This window comes from Aquarana catesbeiana, linkage group LG02 (assembly GCF_042186555.1).
Source record: "Aquarana catesbeiana isolate 2022-GZ linkage group LG02, ASM4218655v1, whole genome shotgun sequence".
In the NCBI taxonomy this organism is placed as follows: Eukaryota; Metazoa; Chordata; class Amphibia; order Anura; family Ranidae; genus Aquarana; species Aquarana catesbeiana.
In genome coordinates, this window is record NC_133325.1 from 521375640 (window position 1) to 521398543 (window position 22904).

Sequence of the window (22904 nt, forward strand, 5' to 3'; positions counted from 1 at the left end):
TCAGATACTATACCACTAAGGGAGGCGTATGCTGCATGCGTGGGTGTTAGCGGTACTGGCGCTAATCTGACGCTGCCTGGGGCGACGCATATCACCGCCGGGCGATCAGGGGGCTAAACCTTTATTCGGTAAAAAACGGCGGGTGCCCTGACACTATAAAAAATAAACAAACTAACCAGCGTCACCCGTAACAGTTATACGGTGATCAGTGGTGAAAGGGTTAACTAGGGGGCCATCAAGGGGTTAAAACATTTATTCGGTAGTATATGGGGGTCCCTGTCGCTATAAAACGCTGACGGCGAACCTAAATATTTACGTCCCTAACTAGCGTCACCAGCGACACTAATACAGCGATCAGAAAAATGATCGCTTAGCGACACTGGTGACAGGGGGTGATCAAGGGGTTAAAACTTTATTAGGGGGGGTTAGGGGGGTATCCTAGACCTACAGGGGGGTAATACTAACTGTCCCAACACTGTAACTGTCACAAACTGACACCAATGCAGTAATCAGAAAAACAAAAAAACTGCTGGTGTCAGTTTGTGACGGGGGGGGGGGGTGATTGGGGGGGGTCGGGGGGCGATCGGGGTGTTTTGTGTGCCTGGCATGTTCTACTGTGTGTGTGTAGTGTTGTGCACTCACATACCTGTCTTCTCTCCTCGGGCCGGAACGGAAATTACCGAGCCGAGGAGAGATGACGTCATTTCCTTTGCTGCTGTTTAGCATACAGCAGCAAAGGAATGATGTGATTGGCCGGCGGCGATCGCGAGGGGGGGGCCACGAACGGATGGCCTCCCCCTCATCTCTGATCGCCGTGGGACAAAAGACGACCGCCTCGGGCACCGGGGGGGGGGGGGTCCGATCGGACCCCCCACCCGCGGAAGGCAAATCACGTATATGTGAGGCGGTCGTCAAGTGGTTAAATATCATGCCTGGGGGGTGTCTATAGTATGCCTGTAAAGTGGCGCATTTTTTCAAACAGTACCGCAGCAAAATGGCATTTCTAAAGGAAAAAAGTAACTTAAAACTGATTGCGGCTGTAATGAATTGTCGGGTCTCGGCTATATAGATAAAACTCATTGAAAAAAAACAGCATGCCCCCCCCCCCCCAGTCCATTACCAGGCCCTTTGGGTCTGATATGAATATTAAGGGGAACCCCAAACCAAACATTAAAAAAAAAAAATTTGTGTGGGGGTTCCCCCAAAATCCATACCAGACCCTTATACGAGCACGCAACCTGGCAGGCCACAGGAAAAGAAGGGGGAGACGAGAGAGTGCCCCCCCTTCTGAACCGTACCAGGCCACATGCCCTCAACATGGGAAGGATGCTTTGGGGTCTGACCCCAAAGCACCTTGTCCCCCTGTTGATGGGACAAGGACCTCATCCCCACAACCCTTGCCCGGTGGTTGTGGGGTTATGCGGGCAGGGGGCTTATCAGAATCAATTTAACAAGGGGATCCCGAATTGGTAACGGGGTACATTGTACTTCTACCATTTCACAAAAAAAGTGTCAAAAATGGTAAAAAAGACAGGATACAGCTTGGGACAAGTCCTTTATTAAAAGATAAAAAAAATTAAAATGTCCCGAAATGTCCATTCAACTTCTATCAGGCCGCCGACGTGCCGGAAAAAGAAAAAAAAACACCTCTGCCTCCATGGGAGGCTCTCGCCAAGTGATGCTTCCCATTGGTAACAGCTGTTATAAAGCTGAGGGTGGGGGAAGCCCCCCGTGGCATCAGAAGGGGACGGGATGACCTGTACGTCACAGGGTGGTCCCGCCCTCAGCTTTCTAACAGCTGTCACCAATGGGAAGCGTCACTCGGCGGGAGCCTCCCATGGAGGCGGAGGTGTTGCGTTTTTTTTTCTTTTTCCGGCTCGTTGGCGGCGTGACAGAAGATGAATGGACATCGCGGGACATTTTTATTTTTTAATAAAGGACTTGTCCCAAGCTGTCTCTTGTCATTTTTACCACTTTGTACACTTTTTTTGTGAAATGGTAGGGGTACAATGTACCCCGTTACCAATTCACATAGGGGGGAGGCCGGGATTTGGGGTCCCCTTGTTAAAGGGGGCTTCCAGATTCCGATAAGCCCCCCGCCCGCATACCCCCACAACCACCGGGCAAGGGTTGTGGGGATGAGGCCCTTGTCCCCATCAACATGGGGACAAGGCACTTTGGGGTCAGACCCTCCCCATGTTGAGGGCATGCGGCCTGGTATAGTTTAGGAGCGGTGCGCTCTCTCGCCCCCCTCTTTTCCTGCTGCCTGCCTGGTTGCGTGCTCGGATAAGGGTCTGGTATGGATTTTGGGGGGTATCCCTACGCCATTTTTTTTTTAATTGTGGCGCAGTGTTGCCCTTAAAATCCATACCAGACCTGAAGCCTTTAAAATGAGCACTTTTGATTTTTCATGTTCGTGTCCCATAAACTTTATCGGTGTTCGTGTGTTCTGCCAAATTTTTTGCCTGTTTGGATGTTCTGGTGCAAACTAAACCGGGGGGTGTTCGGCTCATCCTTAGTGGTCTGTACAAATGATATCAACACCAGATCCCAGCTTTTTCTTTTATAAATATGGGAAAGCTGTATAACTTTAATAATAAAGTGAACAGGTCTCCAAATAAAATTTGCTTACTTCAAACTTGGCGCATGGAGCACTGAGTGATACGGCACTGGCACTGCGCTGACTCAGTAATACAGATGATATAACATTACATCTTCATTGCTTCCAATAAAATACAGCCTACAGAGACACATGTACCCATGTAACTTGCAGCGGAGCTTGATCAGATAAAAAAAAAAAAAAAACTCAGCAGCAAGAGCAGCAGCAGAGTCTTTGTTCCTGTGGAAACAAACTCTAATATACAGCCTTTATTTGACAGAATAAACTCGGTCTTTTGCTCAAGGATAAAAATGAAATACAGGGGTACAAGTAGTTTCTGTGGAAAATATGAGGAGGGGTTTCCATTGCCATCTTTATTCTTGCTCATGAGATTTCATTTATGAAAATAAATGTTAACGGGGACATGGACAGCAAATAAAATAAAAAGTAAATTATAATAATTCCTTCCATCTCTTCCACAGCCTAAACAAAATTGAAAAATAAATTGGCAGATGTTTCACTTTAACCACTTCAATACCAGGGCACTTCCCCCCTTCCCCCCTTCCTGCCCAGGACAATTTTCAGCTTTCAGCGCTGTCACACTTTGAATGACAATTGCGTGGTCATGCAACACTGTACTTAAACTAAATTTTTATAATTTTCTTCCCACAAATAGAGCTTTCTTTTGGTGGTATTTGATGACCACTGGGGTTTTTATTTTTTGCTAAACAAAAAAAAGTTTGAAAAAAAAAAAATGTTTTTCTTTGTTTCTGTTATGAAATTTTATTTTCTCCTTCACTGACGGGCATTGATGAGGCTGCACTGATGGGCACCGATGAGGCAGCACTGATGAGCACTGATGAAGCGGCACTGATGATTTGGCACTGATAGGGTGGCACTGATGGGCACGGATGAGGAGGCACTAATATGTAGAATTGATGGGCACTGATAGGCTGCACTGATATACAGCACTGATGGGCACCGATAGGCGGCACTGATATGCAGCACTGATGGGCACTGACAGGCAGCACTTATGGGCACTAATAGATGGCACTGATGATGAGGTACTGACAGTCATTACTGATGGGCACTGATTGGCATCTGTGAACGGCACTGACGGGGGGTTACTGATGGGCACTTACTGGCACTTTGATGGGCACTGACTGGCAGGTGATGGGCAGTGATTGGCAGATGTGGTGGGCACCTCCGTTGGGGGCTGAGCTGATAATTAATGCGCTGATTATCAGCGCAGACCACCCTCTGACAGTTTCTATTCAGTAAACAGCAGAAGAGAAGCTGGAAAACATGCATAAAATCCAAGTTGTCGAAAGAGATGATCAGCAGACAGGCAGAACTCATAACATGAAAGGAAAATTTTCAGGTAAGTTTATATTGGATTGTCAAAAAAAAAAAACTATCATTTGTATTACTATTACAATGTTATAAAATTAGAAAGTGTAGTGCAAGATGTGACCATAGAACTCTTTTAACTGTATTACTGAAGGCAAAAGTGGAGAAAGATTTTAATTGGAGGTGCACTGAATGAAAATTTTGGTGCCGAAATTCTGAACTGAAAATTAAGGATGCACTTGGAATCTGAATATGACAGTTTTAAAAAAAAATATGTATATATTTTTATATATAATTGTATTATATTCGGTTAATTACTATCAAGAATTTAAATGAATATGAATTTATTGTCGGTCATTATTGGCACCTTTACTGCAAGAAAAGCTCAAGAAAAATGCATTTTATATATATATATATATATATATATATATATATATATATATATATATATATATATATATATATATATATATATATATATATATATATCTTTACTATGGTCCGTTGCCCTTCTGTTGTGGTGTTACAAAATCTTTCTTGCTGCACAGCAAGAATGCAGCAATAACGCACCTGTGTTACATTTTTGATGCGGTTTTGAGTCACATGACCTCTTTCCTGCACCATTTTCTCTATCAGGAAAATATGTTTCGGCCACCGAAATTTCGGTGTATCGCTGATCTCAGGTTTTTATTTCTGTTTGTGCCCTGTATAGGGATTCACCAAAAGTGAAAGAAAATCCAACATTTGGATTGTTGCCAGAACAGTAATAGAGGGGAAATCTTCCAAAGGAGACACTAGTTTGGGTGACCCTGGTGACAACCAGGGATTCTTTAACTTTGGATCGATTTCCTCTCACACTACATGGCCAACAACAGAGATTGTGACTGACAAACTTGCACTTAAAGAAAAGCTCCAGTCTTCCCCCTAAATATTAAGGCCTCATGCACACAGGGCCATTAGAAAAAAACAAGCTGCAAAGCCACTACTTTTAGTAGCTTTTTCATTGGCGTTAATGCGCATTTAGCTGCGTCAGCTTTTAGCACCGTTTCTCTGCCTCTATTCAAAACCAATAGTTCCCTATGAGAGCCGTCTTAACTGATCTGATTTTCAGCCCATTGATTTGAATAGAAGTCACATCCAAGCTGGATCATGATGATACGACTTGTGGTGCGACCTGTGCTCTGAGGATCTTGAAGGGTAATCCCACGTCAAAATTAAATAAAAAAAGTAAAAAAATAAAGTAAAAAAAGTAAAGTAAAGTAAAGTAAAGTAAAAATAAAATAAATTCTTAAATCTTAAAAGGGAACGTAGGGTCCCCCCCAGAACCATACCAGACCCTTCAGTCTGTTATGGATTTTGAGGGGAAATCCCACGCCAAAGAAAAAAAAAAAAAAAAAAAAAAAAAGGCGTGGACCCCCCCAAAATCCATACCACACCCTTATCCGAGCATGCAGGCTGGCAGCTCAGGAAAGGGGGGGGGGCAAGGCCCCTTCCTGACAACCTTGGGTGGTGTACTACAAGAGAAAGAGAGGTTTTGGGACTTTAAATGAAATCACAGCCTAGTAAGGCTGTGTATTTCCATCCCTATCAATATGACGACAAGAAAGCAAGCGAGCAACCAAGCAAGCAAGCAGACAACAAGGGGGTGGGTCTTTAGATGAAGCACATGGTTTGCAACTCAATAAATTGGCGGATTAATAAAATGTTTATTAAATTATATATGGTGGATAACGTACATATTGCTAATGTCAGTTTAAAGAACAATTAGATATGGTAATAACACTGGCAACATATAACATAGCATGATAAAATTACAAGGTCCACCAATAACGTATGAATATATACATGTATTACAAGGTATTGCCTGCATGAGCTATGGCCTCAATGTTCCTTTCATGAAGGATAAACCATAAAATATGAAAAAATACAAAAAAGGAGCATAAATGAAACACGGCATCCGATAGCTCGACGCGTTTCGTGGCTCTGGGCCACTCATCAGTAGCAGGCACGCAGTAAATCTGTAATTTAAAAGTATGTAAATGGTCTGACATATATAAACATGAATACGGAAGAGGTAAATATAACCTCCCCGAAATACATGTTTACTCACTAAAATCCGTATGCTGATGGTGAAGCGCCGAGGGTAGTGAGCCATCTGGGGACATTGCGACCAGGAGCTGAGGTGGGCAACCCAGAGGCGGCAACCAACACAGGCATCGTTCAAGGAGACACGGAACTATAGGGCGGTGGTTGTGGGGGTCTGCGGGCAGGGGGCTTATCAGAATCTGGAGTCCCCCTTGTAAATGAGTATGGGGTACATTCACCCCAAAAAAAAGCAGTGTGGTGTAAATAAAAACAAGAGGCGGTTTTGACAAGTTCTTTATTAAAAATATTCCCCTGGTCTTCTCTGCCGCTGCTGTCACAAGGGGCAGGGTCTCATGGTGACATCACTGGATGGCCACGTCCCATGGCTATATAAGAACTGGCAGAGAGCGGAGCTGGCACAATGACGGGAGACAGAATCGGATGAGGACTGGGTCGGCGCTGGAGAAGACAGGAGGAAGAACACCGAAGGAAGAACACCGGAGGAAGAACACCGGAGGAAGAACATCGGAAGATTTTTAATAAAGAACTTGTGAAAACCGTCTCTTGTTTTTATCTACAACACACTTTTCGGGGCGAATGGGTAGAGGTACAATGTACTCCATACTCATTCACATGGGGGCGGCATCTGGGGGCCCCCTTGTTAACTGCTTACGGACTGCCCATCGCACATTTACTATAGCAGGGTGGCCCAGCTGTGCAAAAACAATGTACCTGTACATTGTTTCCTCTCCTGCGTCTGGCGTGCACGTGTGCCGCCGCCGGCAACCTACTCCCGTTGCGATCGGACACAGCAGTTGCAAATCAGCGGGTCTGGCCGGGACCCGCCGATCTTTCGCTGGAGAAAACGGTGGTCTGCCTATGTAAACAAGGAGAGAGGCGCCTCTAAGTGTAGGAGGCAAATTTTTAATAGCACATAAATAGGCAACTCACATTTGTGTGGTTAAAACGAGCACATCATAGAATATGGTTCCGGGGGGGGGGGGGGGGGATTATCATCCGCAGACAGTCAAATCCTACGGTACCATCACTGCGCAGCACTGTGCTCCCTGCTCGACACACCGCTGGATGGAACGCCGGCTTGCGGACTGCACAGCGATGGTACCGTAGGATTTGACTGTCTATCGATGACCCCCCCGAACCATATTTTATGATGTGCTTGTTTTGACCACACAAATGTTAGTTGCCTATATTTATGTGCTTTTAAACATTTGCAAAAATCCGACACTTAGAGGTGCCTCTCTCCTTGTTTTCACAGGCTTGCTGGAATTTGGCTTCTGTTCCTATATGGTGGCAGCCCTCTATGTTTGGACTTTTTAACCCCCCATTTTTATGGACTTTGATGGACTTATTGATACTGCTGTGGGGAAAGTAATTTTTAGTGTTTTGCGCCTTTACTTGTCCTTTGCCTCTGTAAAGAAGGCAGACCGTCGTTCTGTCAGAGAGTAAGAGAGGTATCTTGTGTTCTTGCTAATCAGCAGCACAGATGTCTCTCTACCTCCAGTCAGTCCATCCCCCACACAGTTAGAAGTCACTCTCTAGGAGTACACTTAACCCTTTGATCGCCCTTGGTGTGAACCCCTTCCTTGCCAGTGTTTATACAGTGACAGTACTTTTTTTTTAGCACTGATCACTGTATTGGTGTCACCAAAAAGTGTTACTTAGTGTCCAATTTGTCCGCCGCAATGTTGCAGTCAAGCTAAAAATCGCTGATTGTCGCCATTACTAGTAAAAATAAATTAATAAATAAAAATGCCATAAATCTATCCCATAGATTGTAGGCGCGATAACTTTTTCTTTTATCACCTCCTCCATGTCGCCTTGTGAGGTTTTCAGAGCTTGTGCTGTCCATACCCAGAACATGCAAATGTGGGTACTGGCCCTTTAAATGCTTCCAAACGGCTTTTGCAGCTACACTCTGCTCTTCACTTTCCACATAATGAAACCTAGGGGTAGCTCTGGAATAATCACCAGCCAGTTTGGTGAAAGCAAACAATTCATTTATTTTAATCATGGCTAAACAAAAAGACAGCTTACTTCAGCCAAAGTAAATAAACAGTCCAAATCCTGATATTGGTAACTAAACACCAGGCTCACCGCTAGTCTTCAGTTTCATAGGGTTTAGGCTCCTCCAAAGTAAGGGCGCCAGGCAGGCCACACGGGGGGGGTTAGCAGCCTGTGTCTCACTTTGCCTGAGAGCTCACACTTGCTACACAGCTTGTGAGTCTCTCTCTTCCACTAACTTCCTTGACACTAGAGCTGCACGATTGTGGCTAAAATAGGAATCGCAATTTTTTTTGCTTAGAATAAAGATCATGATTCTCTCACGATTCTCGCGGCGTAACATATTTCATATTATACAAAAAAATTGGGCTAACTTTACTGTTTCGTTTTTTTTTTTTTAATTCATTGAAGTGTATTTTTTTCCCAAAAAAATGCATTGAAAGGCCGCTGCGCAAATACAGAGTGATATAAAATATTGCAACAACCGCCATTTTATTCTCTATGGTCTCTGCTAAAAATATATACAGTTAGGTCCATAAATATTTGAACACAGGCACAATTTTAATTTTTTTCATTTATTTACCAAAACATATTCAAGCTATAGTTATATAATGGATATGGGCTAAAAGTGCACACTCTTATGCCACGTACACACGGTCGGATTTTCTGACGGGATATGTTGGATGCGAGCTTGTTGTCGGAAAGTCCGACCTTGTGTATGCTCCATTAAACATTTGCTGTCGGACTTTCCGCCAAATAAATGTTTGCTAGCAGGTTCTCAAATTTTCCGCCAACAAAACTTTGTTGTCGGAAAGTCCGATCGTGTGTACACAAGTCTGTCGCACAAAAGTCAACGCATGCTCAGATGCAGAAGCGGCTGGTCTTGTAAACTAGCGTTCGTAATGGAGAATTAACATTTGTGACGTGGCAAATTAGGAAATCTCCAAATGCAGCGCACAATTCTCTTCTTCTTTAATGGGATAATAATGAAGCTGCTTTGCTGGTGATACTGATGGAGTTATTGCAAACAAATTTTCAAAGGCTTTTTTTTCAATGATATTAAGAATAATGATAATAATAATAGCGCAAAATAAAAAACGCAAAAAGAAAAGCGCGAATCAACACTCACCAAACTTCTACTAACACGAAATTAGCAGATGGAGCCCAAAGGGATGGCGCTAAAGAGCTGAAAAACCACGTAGTACGTCTAGTACGTCACTACGTTTGTAATTGTTGGCCAACATTTGTGTGACCGTGTGTATGCAAGACAAGTTTGAGCTAACAACCTTCGAACAAAATTCCACAGTTTTGTTGTCGAAAAAGTCTGATTGTGTGTACGAGGCATTAGGCTTAATATGAGGGTATGTACATCCAAATAGGAGGAAGGGATTAGGAATTACGTTTTTTAAGAATAGCAACTCCCCCTTTTTCAAGAGACCAAAAGTAATTGGACAATTGAATCAAAAGCTGTTTCATGGCCAGGTGTGTGCTACTCCTGCTTTATTTCTTCATCAATTAAGCAAGTAAAAGGTCTGGAGTTGATTTTAAGTGTGGTATTTGCATTTGGAATCTATTGCTGTGCGCCTACATCATGCGTTCAAAGGAGCTGTCCATGCAAGTGAAACAGGCCATTGTAAGGCTTCAAGTACTAATCAAATCCATCAGAGAGTTAGCAGCAACATTAGTAGTGGCCAAATCAGCAGTTTGGTACATTTTGAGGAAAGAAGAATGCATAGGCGAGCTCAGCAACATAAAAGGGCCTGGACGTCATCTGTGGATAATCGCAGGATCCTCTTTATGGTAAAGAACAACCCATTCACAACATCTAGACAAGTGAAGGACACTCTCCACGAGGTGGGTGTATCATTGTCAAAGTCTACAATCAAGAGAAGACTTCACGAGAGCAAATACAGAGGGTTCACCACAAGGTGCAAACCATTCATAAGCCTGAATAATAGAATAGCCAGATTACTTTGCCAAAAAACATCTAAAAAAGCCAGACCAGTTCTGGAAAAGCATTATTTGGATGGATAAAACTAAGATTTATCTGTACCAGAATGATGGGAAGAAAAAAAAGTGTGGAGAAGCCTTGGAACAGCTCATGATCCAAAGCACACAACGTCATTTGTAAAACATGGTGGAGGCAGTGTGATGGCATGGGCATACATGGCTTCCAATGGCACTGGGTCATTGGTGTTTATTGATGATGTGACAGAAGACAGAAGCAGCCGGATGAATTCTGCAGTGTTAACAGATATACTGTCAGCCCAGATTCAGCAAAGTTGATTGGACGGCGCTTCACAGTACAGATGGACAATGATCACACTGCAAAAGCAACCCAGGAGCTTTCGAAGGAAAAGAGGTGTAATATTCTGCAATGGCTGAGTCAATCACCTGATCTCAACCCAATTGAGCATGCATTTCACTTGCTGAAAGTAAAACAAAAGGCAGAAAGACCCACAAATGAAGAACAACTGAGAACAGCTGCAGCTAGAGCCTGGCAAAGCATCAGAAAGAAGGAAACCCAGTCTTTGGTAATGTCCATGGGTTCCAGACCTCAGGGAATCGTTACCAGTAAAGAATCCTCAACAAAATACTAAAAAATGAAAATGTAATGTCTAATTACATTTGAGCCCCTGAAAATGGGGGGGGGGGGGGCGACTGTGTATAAAAATGGTTGCAGTTCCTAAAATTTGCACTTGATATATGTTCAACCCCTTGCATTAAAGCTGAAAGTCTGAACTTCAAATTAATTTGAATTTATTTCGTTTTATTCTGGTGGTATACAGAGCCAAAGTATGAAAATTGTGCCTGTGTCCAAATATATATACTGTATAATGTTTAGGGGTCCTAAGTAATTTTCTAGCAGAAAATACTGATTTTAACTTGTAAGCAACAAGTGACAGAAAAAGGCTTGGTCTTTAAGTGGTTAAACTGCCCTCACTTACAGACCGAAGTTCTTTTCTTTGATCTAAAAGAACAAAATGTTACAATGTTGCTCTTTATCTCCCTAAGCGCTAAGGAATGTTGATAAACATTTTTTTTTGACAGCTCTGAGCAGAGGAAATAGCATTCCAGAGAGTCCTGTAAGTCAGTGCTCTCCAGCCAAACTTAACCCGGGACACCTCACCCTGCATGGTTGAGAACCCCTGAGTACCACAAAAGCTCTGCAACTGTCCCCCTTAAGAACTCAAATATCAGGGTATGTATCTGCCATCCAGGACACATTCCCGATGTCCTGTACAATATATATATATCTTTTACAATTTCACAGTATAAATTAACCCATTATAGTAGTGATTATCTGCTGTTTCTGTACTATAAAGGGTTATTTTATGTTTTTTTAACCCCGTTATGACAGGTGATAAAGCATGCTGCGGCTACTAAATGTTTTATACTAGCCATACATGTGTTGATATTCGTACAAAAATTCTTTGTGCATTCGATGAATAGACTAATGTCGTTGGAAAATTATATTTGATTTTAACATTCAGTTTAAAAAAAAAAAAAATTCTTAGATCGAGGAAAGTTTTCTATTCTGCTCCTTCAAATTTTCCTGTTATTGTGGTAAAATATAAACGTCGACTTGACCCCACTAACGATTAGAAAATCAAACGTTCGTAAAACAAAAATTTTAGAAGGAAAAATTTTGTTCATGTAACGCCAGCATAAGTGGCAGCAGGTGCAGGTAGCTTGCATCAAGCTGTCTATGATAAGGGAGTCTGTCATGCATAATATTATATTACAATCCTGTTTGAAATTCTGCAAAACAGGGTTTTAGGTCTTTTGAAATAGTTTTTTCTTTGTATAAAAATTTTGATCTCTGAGTCTAATGATATGTACCAGATCTGGCCTCTCATAGTATATATACAGTATATTTCTTCTGTCTGTTATTCTCAGAGTAGATTAGATATTTTGTTCTCTAACCATTTTGCTGGTTATTTATACTGCTATATATACTTAGTTATACCACTGCATATAGATATTCAAGAATACATTTGTCTTTTTTTTAACTTTACATATTAACTAAATTATACACCAAACTAAACTTTCTTTGAGGTTTTTATCAGATTAGTCGAAACAATAATTGGCAGACTAATCGATTATGAAAATAATTGTTAGTTGCAGCCCTAATAAGGACACTTACCTGTCCAGGGATCCAGTGATGTCCTCACCCGAGCCGATTCTTCAATAGGCTTTGGATCCAGCATCTTAACTGAGGGAAACCGGCAGTGAAGCCTTGTGGCTGCACAGCCAGTCTACTACTACGAATGCAGGAGCTGCACTGCTTTTTGAATAATCTTCAGGAACCTGTGATGTGTCCCAGAAGGATGTGGGGGGGAAGGAAGGGGCCAAACTTCTGTTCAGATCACCGCGGCGGTCTGACCAGAAGTTAGAATGGGTACCTGTCAAAGCCCCTCCCTCCAAGAAAAGTCCCAAATGTGACAGTGGGGGGTGTATGCATACAAGCAGAATGTCCCCGTTTGGGTGAAGGTCTGCTTTAATCTGATGGCCCAAGGCAACTCTTGACCTAAATATGACTAAATGTGACTCCTAAGGGACCCCTAAAAATAAGTACTGCCAATGTTAGAAGCATTTTTGAAGTTGCTGGAAGTATGCAACCTGGCCAATTGCCCCCCTTTTCTAAAAGAAGTAAGAAAAGTGTGTAATGCATGTGCAGATTCAGCATGTTGGGTAACTTACGACAGTAAAGCTGGCCATACATGAATAGTTGTATTCTGACATTACAATTGGCTGCAGGTGCTGATTGAATGAAAATTTACCAATAGCACGGTTCATGAGGAGGAACAGCCATAGATGGATCGAAATTCGGCTGCTCTCTGCTGCACTGATTGAATTTTGATCCATCTATGGCCAGCTTAAATAGACCCAGTGCTACTGATGTCTTCCCACCCATTGTTCTCAAGCAAACATCTGTCTGCCCATGGTTAGAGTTACAGTGGGAAACAGTACCATTGTGTAACACAAAAAAGCAAGAAACAGAGCCTGCATATGTAATAAGCAACTGTTGCTTCACCATGTGCATAAATGTATTACAATATACACATAGCAACAAGGTTTAATAAAATTATTGCTAAGCACCCGGGAAGGTGTGAAACGCGTTAGCTGTGCTGTATTTGTATCCCCTTTGCTGTATGGATTATCGTTTTTTCATCATGGATTAATAAAGGTGATTTTATGGGAGTGCAGCCATCCAGAGGTTTCACTTTATGCTCCTGGTGCATGCAGGGCCAGGTAATGGATTAGGGGGCTTTTGTTACCTGGAGCGGTGTATTTATTCATAATAAGCAAATGTTGCTTTACCATGTGCATAAATGTATTATTTATCAGGGCTGGGCTCAGCCCTTCCTTCTCTGAACTGGCCGCTCAGCTGACGGTTAATTGCCAGCTCCCATCTCTCTCCACAGTTACTCAGCTGTTGATGATCCTGCTCATCAGTCCTGCCTACTAACCCCGTCCAGTCCACAGGGTCTCTGCCTTCTTCTTTGTCAACATCACAAGAAACATCTCCTGCGTTCCTGTTTAAAGACTGGCTTTGCTGACATTCCTTCTGGCTCCAGATCCTGCTTGCTGTTCCACTACTTTGATCCCTGACTTCTGGCTTAGCTGACTATCCGTTCCGGTTACTGAACTCTGGCTATGTTTTGACTATGTTTGTTCTTTTTACTTTTATTCTTAAACAAATGTGATTTAACTGTACTTCTGTCTCGGTCTGAATTCATGGTTTCTGACATTATTACAATATACACATTATAACAAAGTTTAATAAAATTATTGCACACTATTCCTTTTTCCATCACAATGGCCACTTTCATGTATAGCTAAAAAAAAAAAAAAAAAAAAAAAAAAAAAAAAAAACAAGACTACATTTACTCTTCAACACCCAGCGTATTGTAGAAAATATTGTAGATACATTTTATTGTAGAAAAATAAAAAACCCACAAATCCGTCGGTGCTGCACTTGTTGCTGACGATGGGCGATGTGATAGTATGTAAAAAATTGGATAGTGTAGGGAGCAGATGTACCCTGAATTGCGAGTGTATGTGTGAAACCCTCTGGCGTCAGTATGTATACATTTGCACACACAAGTGTAATGAAAGGATGGAGTGGAATAAACTAAAATAATAAGTTAAATAATAGGTAAAAATGAATTACAAATAGTCTCTGGCTGACACTGTGGATGGAAGCGAGGCTGCCTGCTGGAGCAGGCTGGGAACCCGAACACTGTAACAGAAAAGGGATGGGAAAAGAGAGTGCCAAGCTGCCAATAGTAGTTTGTTGTAAAAAAAAAAAGCAGATTATTATGCCCTGTACACACGGTCAGATTTTCCGACGGAAAAAGTGCGATCGGATTGTGTCGTCGGAAATTCCGAACGTGTGTGGGCTCCATCGGACTTTTTCGGTTGGAATTTCCGACACACAAAGTTTGAGAGCAGGCTATAAAATTTTCCAACAACAAAATCCGATCAGTTAAATTCCGATCATGTGTACACAAATCCGACGCACAAAGCACCACGCATGCTCAGAATAAATTAAGGGACAAAAGCTATCGGCTACTGCCCCGTTTATAGTCCCGACGTACGTGTTTTACGTCACCACGTTCAGAACGATCGGATTTTCCGACAACTTTGTGCGACCGTGTGTATGCAAGACAAGTTTGAGCCAACATCCGTAGGAAAAAAATCCATGGATTTTGTTGTCGGAGTGTCTGATCAATGTCCGATCGTGGGTACAGGGCATAACTGTAGAAATGCACTCACAATGGGCCGCCAGATGGATAAGTCCTTGTTGAAGCTGCTGGGGAGACAGAGCCACCAATGGAAGTGAAGAGCTGGGCTGGCGCCGGGGAACCACCACGGGATCCCAGAGCTGTCAAACCTAAGAATGTGTCGACCAATCAGGAACACGTTTTGGAGGTTCAGCCATACCTCCTTCATCTGCCTTCTTATGAGTGCATTTCTACTGTTATTATCTGCTATTTTTCCCCATTTCCACAAATAAAAAATAAAAAACAGCTCTTTGACAACATAAGGTTTGTTTAGTAAATCCAAAAATTTAAATCCCATTGAGAAAATTTATTTAAATATACTCTGTTGTTGCAATAAAAACAAATGCTACGTTCACAACAACCATGCTAATAGAGATCTGCCAACCGAAATACTGCAGCTAACATGATAGGTACGTGGTCACATTAAGATAGTTTTAAATGTGTTTTCACAGAAAAAGACAGGTGGTGTGTTTAAAGTGCTACCATGTTGTAAAAGAGCTGTTAAAGTGGAGCTCCAGCCCTCCCACCAAAAAATTTAAAGTCAGCAGCTACAAATACTGTAGCTGCTGACCTTTAATATTAGGACACTTACCTGTAAAGGGATCCCATGATGTTAGCACCCCAGCCTATTTTTCAAATGGCTCTCGGGTGCTGCTCCCTGACTCCTCCCTAAGTAGAGTCATAACACAAGCCTGTGTTCCAGTGGCGTCACTAGGGCTGGTGTCACCTGGTGCACTAAAACATGGTGTCACCCCTCCAAAAAAAATGTTTTCTGAAAGTGCACCAAAGATGCAGACTTTTGGTGCGCTTTCAGAAAATGCAGAAAAAAATACGCAACCTAAGGGAAATATATAACACTGCATCTATAACTGCTGGTAAAATGTAGGAAGACCTCCTTTACACAGCCCTCGTACCTCTGGACCCCTTCACATTACACAGCCCCGTACCTCTGGACCCATTCACAATACACATCCCCCATACCTCTGGACCCCTTCACATTACACAGCCCCCATACCTCTGGACCCCTTCACATTACACAGCCCCCATCACCTCTAGACCCCTTTACATTATACAGCCCCCGCACCTCTGGACCTCTTTACATTACACAGCCCCCAAACCTTTGGACCCCTTTACATTGCACAGCCCCCATTGACACCAATGTCGTGGGGGTATTATTGCATCCACTGACACCAATGCTAGGGGTAATTATAGCATCCACTGACATCATTGCTGGAGGTTATTAACAAATGGGCTTATTTTACTCCTGCTTCATTTCCATGTGCCTTGCTGCAAAAAAAATTACATTTACAGCTTATTATGCATTGGTAGAACAGGAATAAAATAAAATTATGGGAGCATTGGAACTACTAAAATAAATACTGTTAAAATTTGTGAGCGATATCTGATTTGAATTAATTAAGGGCTCGTTCATACCAGAAGGTGGTGCAGCAAATCCATGTTCCGTGTGCGTTTCCCACACTGCATTCAAAACGCTCTGGGTATTTGATTTCCTGCAGGTGTATATATATTTTTCTAAGGACACCTCTAACGCAGATCACAATCGCAGTGCGTTTGCCTGCCCCAGATCTCATGGTACCATAGTACCATGCAATTTGGTGCAGTACGCTTTTGAAAAAGTAGTGTGTGCATTACATTTTTGTGCGATCCAGTGTGATTTCATCCCAGTTAAATGAATGAGCTGAAAAAAGTTTGGCATTATCTCCCTGGGCACCAGAAGATCTTGTCCCATCAGGACAAACACCCCCCCCCCCCCCCCCCCACACTGTAGCTTGCATACATACAGTCTCACACTAGTGGTATTAAGGGTTCTGCTCACAATCCCTGATCACCACTATAGGGGGCATTTTCAAAGCTGCATTGGAAAAACAAGCAAAATATGGAACAGCAAGCAAGTAAAGTCAAATCAAAAAATGACTCTCAGGTAAATTTTATTGAAAATCATTGCACTCCAATCATGGAATCACCCTTTAAGCTAAAAGCAGTGAGTTAGTACATTAGTGGGTGGTGGTGGACACAGCAGCCTCCCCCCTTCCCTGTTATCAGAGCAGCTCAGGGAGGCAGAAACAAACACCCCACCCTCTTCTCACAGCACACCAGCTGTGGGCGGCGAACACCATGCCAACCCACACCCCCCACTTTCTTATCACAAGCTTACCTTGGGCGGCGGAGGACACTGCCAGGGAGGGCGGCTGGCTCAGCTTCAGGTACACCAGGGCAGCAGCTAGGGAGGTCCGGAAGACAGTGGCAGTTGCGCTGCCCGAGCGGAGAATAGTAGCAGGCCTGGTTCTGCAGCGCAGCAGTGGTGGGGGGAGCGAGGAGGAAAACACAGACCAGACCATTGCTGCCGCAGCGTGGGGGGGGGGGGGGGTGATCTAAGTCACAGGTGAAAAAAAAAAAAAAACAGCCATAGGGAGCTGCCAGGGTTCTCCCCTCCCTCGGTAAGTGGTGTCACCCGACCCGGGCTTGGACCGCACCCCCATAGCAACGCCATTGACACCCCTCAATGTGTGGCACCCGGGGCGGACCGCGCCCCTGCTGTACAAGTAATCAATCCACCACTGGGTCTCTGCAAAGTCAGCTCCTTTAATAAGTATTATGGCAGATGAAAGTAAACAAATTGAATTTGTACTATCACTATGCTCCTCAAAAATACCTGTTGATCTTGCCCAAAAACAACATTTTATATATTACAGCTTACCAGTATATAGATGCGGTGGCTGCATTATTTGTCTTTTGTCAGGCTTTTTTTTCTTTTATTTTCAACTGGTGATCCTGTCAGTAACACAGGTTGTCAATGCTCACTCACTGTACTCCATCTATGAAGAAACAGCATTGTCACCGGCTGTTTACTCCTGATTTGGAATGCAGAATACCTCCCTCTCACTTAAAGCAGACCTTCAGTCTTTTTTTAACTTACAAACTTTTTAAAGTTTTACAATAGTAAAACTTTTTTTTTCTGCCAGTAAATACCTTATACGGCCCACTTCCTGTTTCTTGTCTGGTCATTAGCCTAGGCTTATAACATCATGCACAGCTCTCTCTCTCTCTCGTTTGTCAGGAAGGGAGGGGGGGTGAGTCATAGGAGGGCCAATGAGAGCTGCAGAGCTGGAGGTGTATCTCTGTGTGTCTGTGTAAATCCAGGAAGTGAACAGGCAGCAGCTTCAGCTGCCCACAGTTAAAATGGCTGCAGCCAGACTTAGTGGAGGGAGATTTCTGCAGCATATTTGGCAAGTACTGAATCACATTATATATAAAATAATATGCAAAGTAGTTGGAGGGAAGCTTCAGAATGGCAAAGATGTTTTTATTACAAATTATGTGAGCAGACTGCAGTTCCTCTTTAACAGCTATTTCAAAGGGGAAGGTGTTCAGGTTTAATTTCTTTCACATAGAAATTAACTGTTCAGGGCTGATAACACTGCTTAAGATTTCATTGCAGGTGGCAGACTGCACAGGGTGTTACAAGCTTACTAGTTTTCTGGCAGGCTCAACAGGTATTTGCTTGCACTTTTCAAACAGATATAGCAAAATGCTTATAAATGACATATTCAACAGACCAAAACATAGCAAATAAGACAAGTTCATTGTTGGGGTTTACATACACTTTAAGTTCTTCTGCTGTAATAGGTGACTGCAGTTGCTCTTTCTTCAGGAGACATTGAGGGGGTGCCTGACTTCTGTACGTTGGTCTTTTCGAGGTTGAGAGGTAAAGTTTTTTTATAGTTCCAAATTTATGTTTCTTTCTTAAAGATGTTAATAAGTTGGGACTCTTGAGTTATGATTTGAGGACTGTAATTTTTAGGTTGTGGGCTCCGAGGGCTTTAAATACAAACCTACAGAGTTTGTTACTATACTCATATAGAGCCCTTTTTTTGCTAGGCTTTTTTTAAAGTGGTTGTTAAACCACTACTATAAAATCCTCCCATCCCCACTGTAACAGAACAATATATGTACCTGTGCTATATAAAAAATATGCCTATCTGTACCTATATCAGGGTGGCTCCCGACGCTCATGTGACTCCTCGGCGCTCTCCTTTGCCCAGCTGACAGCTTCAGTGGCGTGGCCGAGCACCCCCGATGATGTCAGCTGGGGTGGAGGGGAAGAGAGGAGAGAGAGAGCCAAGGAGTCACGTGAGCACCGGGAGTCGCTCTGATATAGGTACAGATCGGCATATTTTTTATATATTATACAGGCACAGGGACACATATTGTTATGTTACAAAGGGGATGGGAGGATTTTATAGTAGTTATGAGAGCAGCAGGAGGGGAGGGGGTGGGCACTGACATGAGCAGACAGGCAGGGAGGGAGGGAGGAGTGGGGGACAGAGAAGGACAGAGCAGGGCTGCGGATGACAGAGGCACGTAAACTGACCACAGTGTCAGGGCTCAGCAGCCATGATAAACCGTGGTCAGTTTACAAGGGGAGGGTATAGTCAGGCAGGATCAGCCGGGTTTTTTAGGTGATAGAAGGGGCCAAATTACACAGCACAAGCACTGTGCTGTATAACATGCTTTAAGGGAATAGGATCTTTTTTTTTTATTTTATTTGTCATACTGACCTGGCTAGGAGTTATTTGTGCACAGACTCTAATTCTGTATCTAGGCTAGCAGGACGCTTACTTGTGTTAACCATTTTTTAAATTTTTTTTTAGTCTGGAACTGTTAATGAGGAAAAAAGGAAATCACTGATCACACATTTTTGAGTCTCTCAGATTGTCAGAGGGCGTACATCTGGGTCTACATTATTAGTGAAGGAGGAAATCAAGCTCCTCAGTTATCTATTCCTGGACCAGTAGAACTGGGAATCAAGATTTGTTTAGCCCCAAAATAACTTGATTTTGCTAGGGAATACATAATAGTGACTGAAAGGTAAACAGGATCATAGTTGTAAATCAGAAGATTAACAATAGTTACACCTTTTATTTTAGAGTGATCTCTATTGTAAGTAAAAAAGTAAGCAGTGTGTGATTATGGGAAAAGTTTAATTTGCTATGACTAGCAATTCACCGGTGAACGAACAGCCAGTTGTGGATGTCTAGGATAGGGTAGTACAAATGCTAAAAATTCCACCCAGCAATAGAACTCCTGAGAATTACTGTAGGTCTTCACACACCAATAAGTTAGCCTGTATTTGACTATTATGCCCCGTACACACAGTCAGATTTTCAGACGGAAAATGTTCGATGGGAGCTTGTTGGAAATTCTGACCGTGTTGTAGGCTCCATCGGACATTTTCCATCGGAATTTCCGTCAAAATTTTCTGACAACAAAATCCGTTGTCATAACTTCCGATCGTGTACACAATTCCGACACACAATGTTCCAAGCATGCTTGGAATCAAACAGAAGAGCCGCACCGGCTATTGAACTTCATTTTTCTCGGCTCATCGTACGTGTTGTACTTCACCACGCTCTTGACGTTCGGAATTTCCAACAAGATTTGTGTGACCGTGTGTATGCAAGACAAGTTTGAGCCAACATCCGTCGGAAAAATCCATGGATTTTGTTGTCGGAATGTCCAATCATGTGTACAGGGCGTTAGACATTTGCTTAGCACCCAGAAAGTTGTTACTGATTGTTGTTTTCATTAAGATATTTTTCCCATTTTCATAAATGTTTTGGTCTCGTGGCTTCCAAGGGATTCCTTTTTTATTTAGCAATAGGACTGGGCAATAGTAGGCTGTAGCATATTAAAAGGTTTGGGGATTTTATCTTTCTTAAAGTGATACTAAAGTCTTGTTTTTTTTTGCTTCAAATTAACAAACATGTTATACTTACCTGCTCTGTGCAGTGGTTTTGCAAAAAGCAGCCCAGATCCTCATTTTCCTGGGTCCCTCTTCGGCGTTTCTGGCCCCTCAGTTCTGTCAAGCACCCGAATCGAGCCCCAGCTCAATGTGTCCATTCAGACATGGAGCCGTAGCCTAGCCCCGCCTCCTCTGTTTCCTCATTGGCTCACTGACAGCAACTGGAGCCAATGGTGCTTCGCTGCTGTCTCAGCCAATGAGGCGACATTGCTTGATCGAGATGGGGCTCAGGTATTAGGATGGCTGAGGGGGGAGCTGCACACAGAAGGCTTTTTATCTTAATGTATAGAATGCATTAGTGGACATTTTATCCTGTTTTTAAAAATACATTGTAATAAAAATCTTTTTTATATAAATCCATTGTGTATAGTTGATGGCATTGAGATCATCGTTTAAAGCCCATTCTGTATGCATCTTTCTAGTCTTTTTTTCCGGGTTGATGATCTCTTGATATAAGGCTGTTTTAGCTTTTTGGTTATACCCCTCCACTTATACCACATCATTTATAATAAATTCAATTCCGTAATTCTTTGGCTGGTGTTACACTTAAAAAAATTTACGGTTTTTGACTTACAAACAAATTTGACTTAAGAACATACCTACAGTCCCTATCGTGTTTGTAACTGAGGGACCGTCTGTACAATCATTCTAACAATATTCAATAACATCTTATCCTTGATTGCAGCACTTACTTTGTACTTCTCCATGAAAGAAGATGATGCTATACAAATCATTTAAAGTTGAACTCTAAATTTAAAAAATACCCCATCCCTCCAGCTGAAAAAGATTTAATGTTCATTTTGTCTAGGGATGATATCATTAAGGAGTAATTACCTCAATTCAGGGTCCAAAAAAAGCTGGTGCTTTGGACCTCTATTTTTTTCAGAGCTGGAAAATGGACAGGTCATCAGGTACAATGCAGGGCTAGCCATGGCAGCTGGTCATGCGGTGTATGAGATGTCATTGACAGGAACAGTAACAAAATCTGTTAAAGACCTGTAAGAAGAGTGGCTTTGAGTCACTGGTTGTCTGGAGCAGAAAGAGAGGAAGGAATCCTGGATTAAAGTAGGTAATACTGTTATATATATATATATATATATATATATCCCCTAGAAAAAAAAAGCCTTTATCAGTTGGGAGTAGTGGGGGGAGGGAATTTGATAACTTAGTAAATGCCCTGAGTTATGTCAGATGTACATAAACCCTCAGGGGAGTATTTGGACCAGAACAAGCATGCAGCAAATAAAAGTCTGAATTTCTGTGCTTTAGGTCAATGACACAAGAATCATTAAAGTGAATGCACCAGTATGATAGCCAGAACACTACTATTTTCAGAAGGGAATATTAGCAATATTTGCCACATATTTTTCCCATGACAGTGGTCCATTTATAATGTTTTGCATGTTCACATAAAAATTAAGAGTTGTTTATAATTTTGCACTAAAAAAACACACCCAATCCATTTTTCTTTTTATCGACTTGGGAGGAATCAGATGAGTACCAGAAACCCTTGCCTACTTATCTTCCGTATCTATTATCATTCATGACACCACTGTTTACTACTGTGATGTCTGTGATTGGTGACAGCTATCACATGGTACACGGCAAATCACAGCAGCCCTGTACCATGTGATTGCTGTGACCAATCACAGTAGTACTCAATGGCTGCATGAATGCAGCTTAACAGTGTCAAAAATTATTGTTTATACATCCATCATGGCAGTGTAAGTAATCGCAGTTTGGTGGGAAAAAATTCCAAATCACCCCTCACTATAGTGACAGTATGAAAAAAAGTTCACTGTATGTCAGCGCCACCAGCCATCGTCTCTGATCACTGTCTCAGCAGTACAATGTCCCCAGACTAGTGCTGCCAGTCAGTGTTCCTCACTATTGCACCAGTCAGTATCCCTATTCACCGGCGCTAACTCACAGTGTCCCTGATCATTGCCATACCAGTCATATTGTACCTAATCACCGCCACACCAGTCACAGTGTCTCTGATCACTGCCACACCAGTCTCCGTGTCCCTGATCACATCCAGACAGTCCCAGTGTCCCTCATCTCAGCCACACCAGTCGCATTGTCTCTAATCATCGCCACAACAGTCATAGTGTCACCATAAGGACTTGATCACATGCGCGATGCTTGGATCGTGTTTGGATCACTCTTCAGAGAGCATTTGACAGGCAGTGAGAATGCATTCTATAGCCTTCTCACTACCTTCTTTAACCCC

At 42.6% G+C, this 22904-nt stretch overlaps 1 protein-coding gene across 2 annotated transcripts in view; it reads right to left on the reverse strand.

The window, feature by feature from the left end:
• TMCC2 (transmembrane and coiled-coil domain family 2) overlaps window positions 1–22904 on the reverse strand; it is a 221586-nt gene that overhangs the window by 122152 nt on the left and 76530 nt on the right. The gene's annotated exons all lie outside the window — the stretch shown is intronic.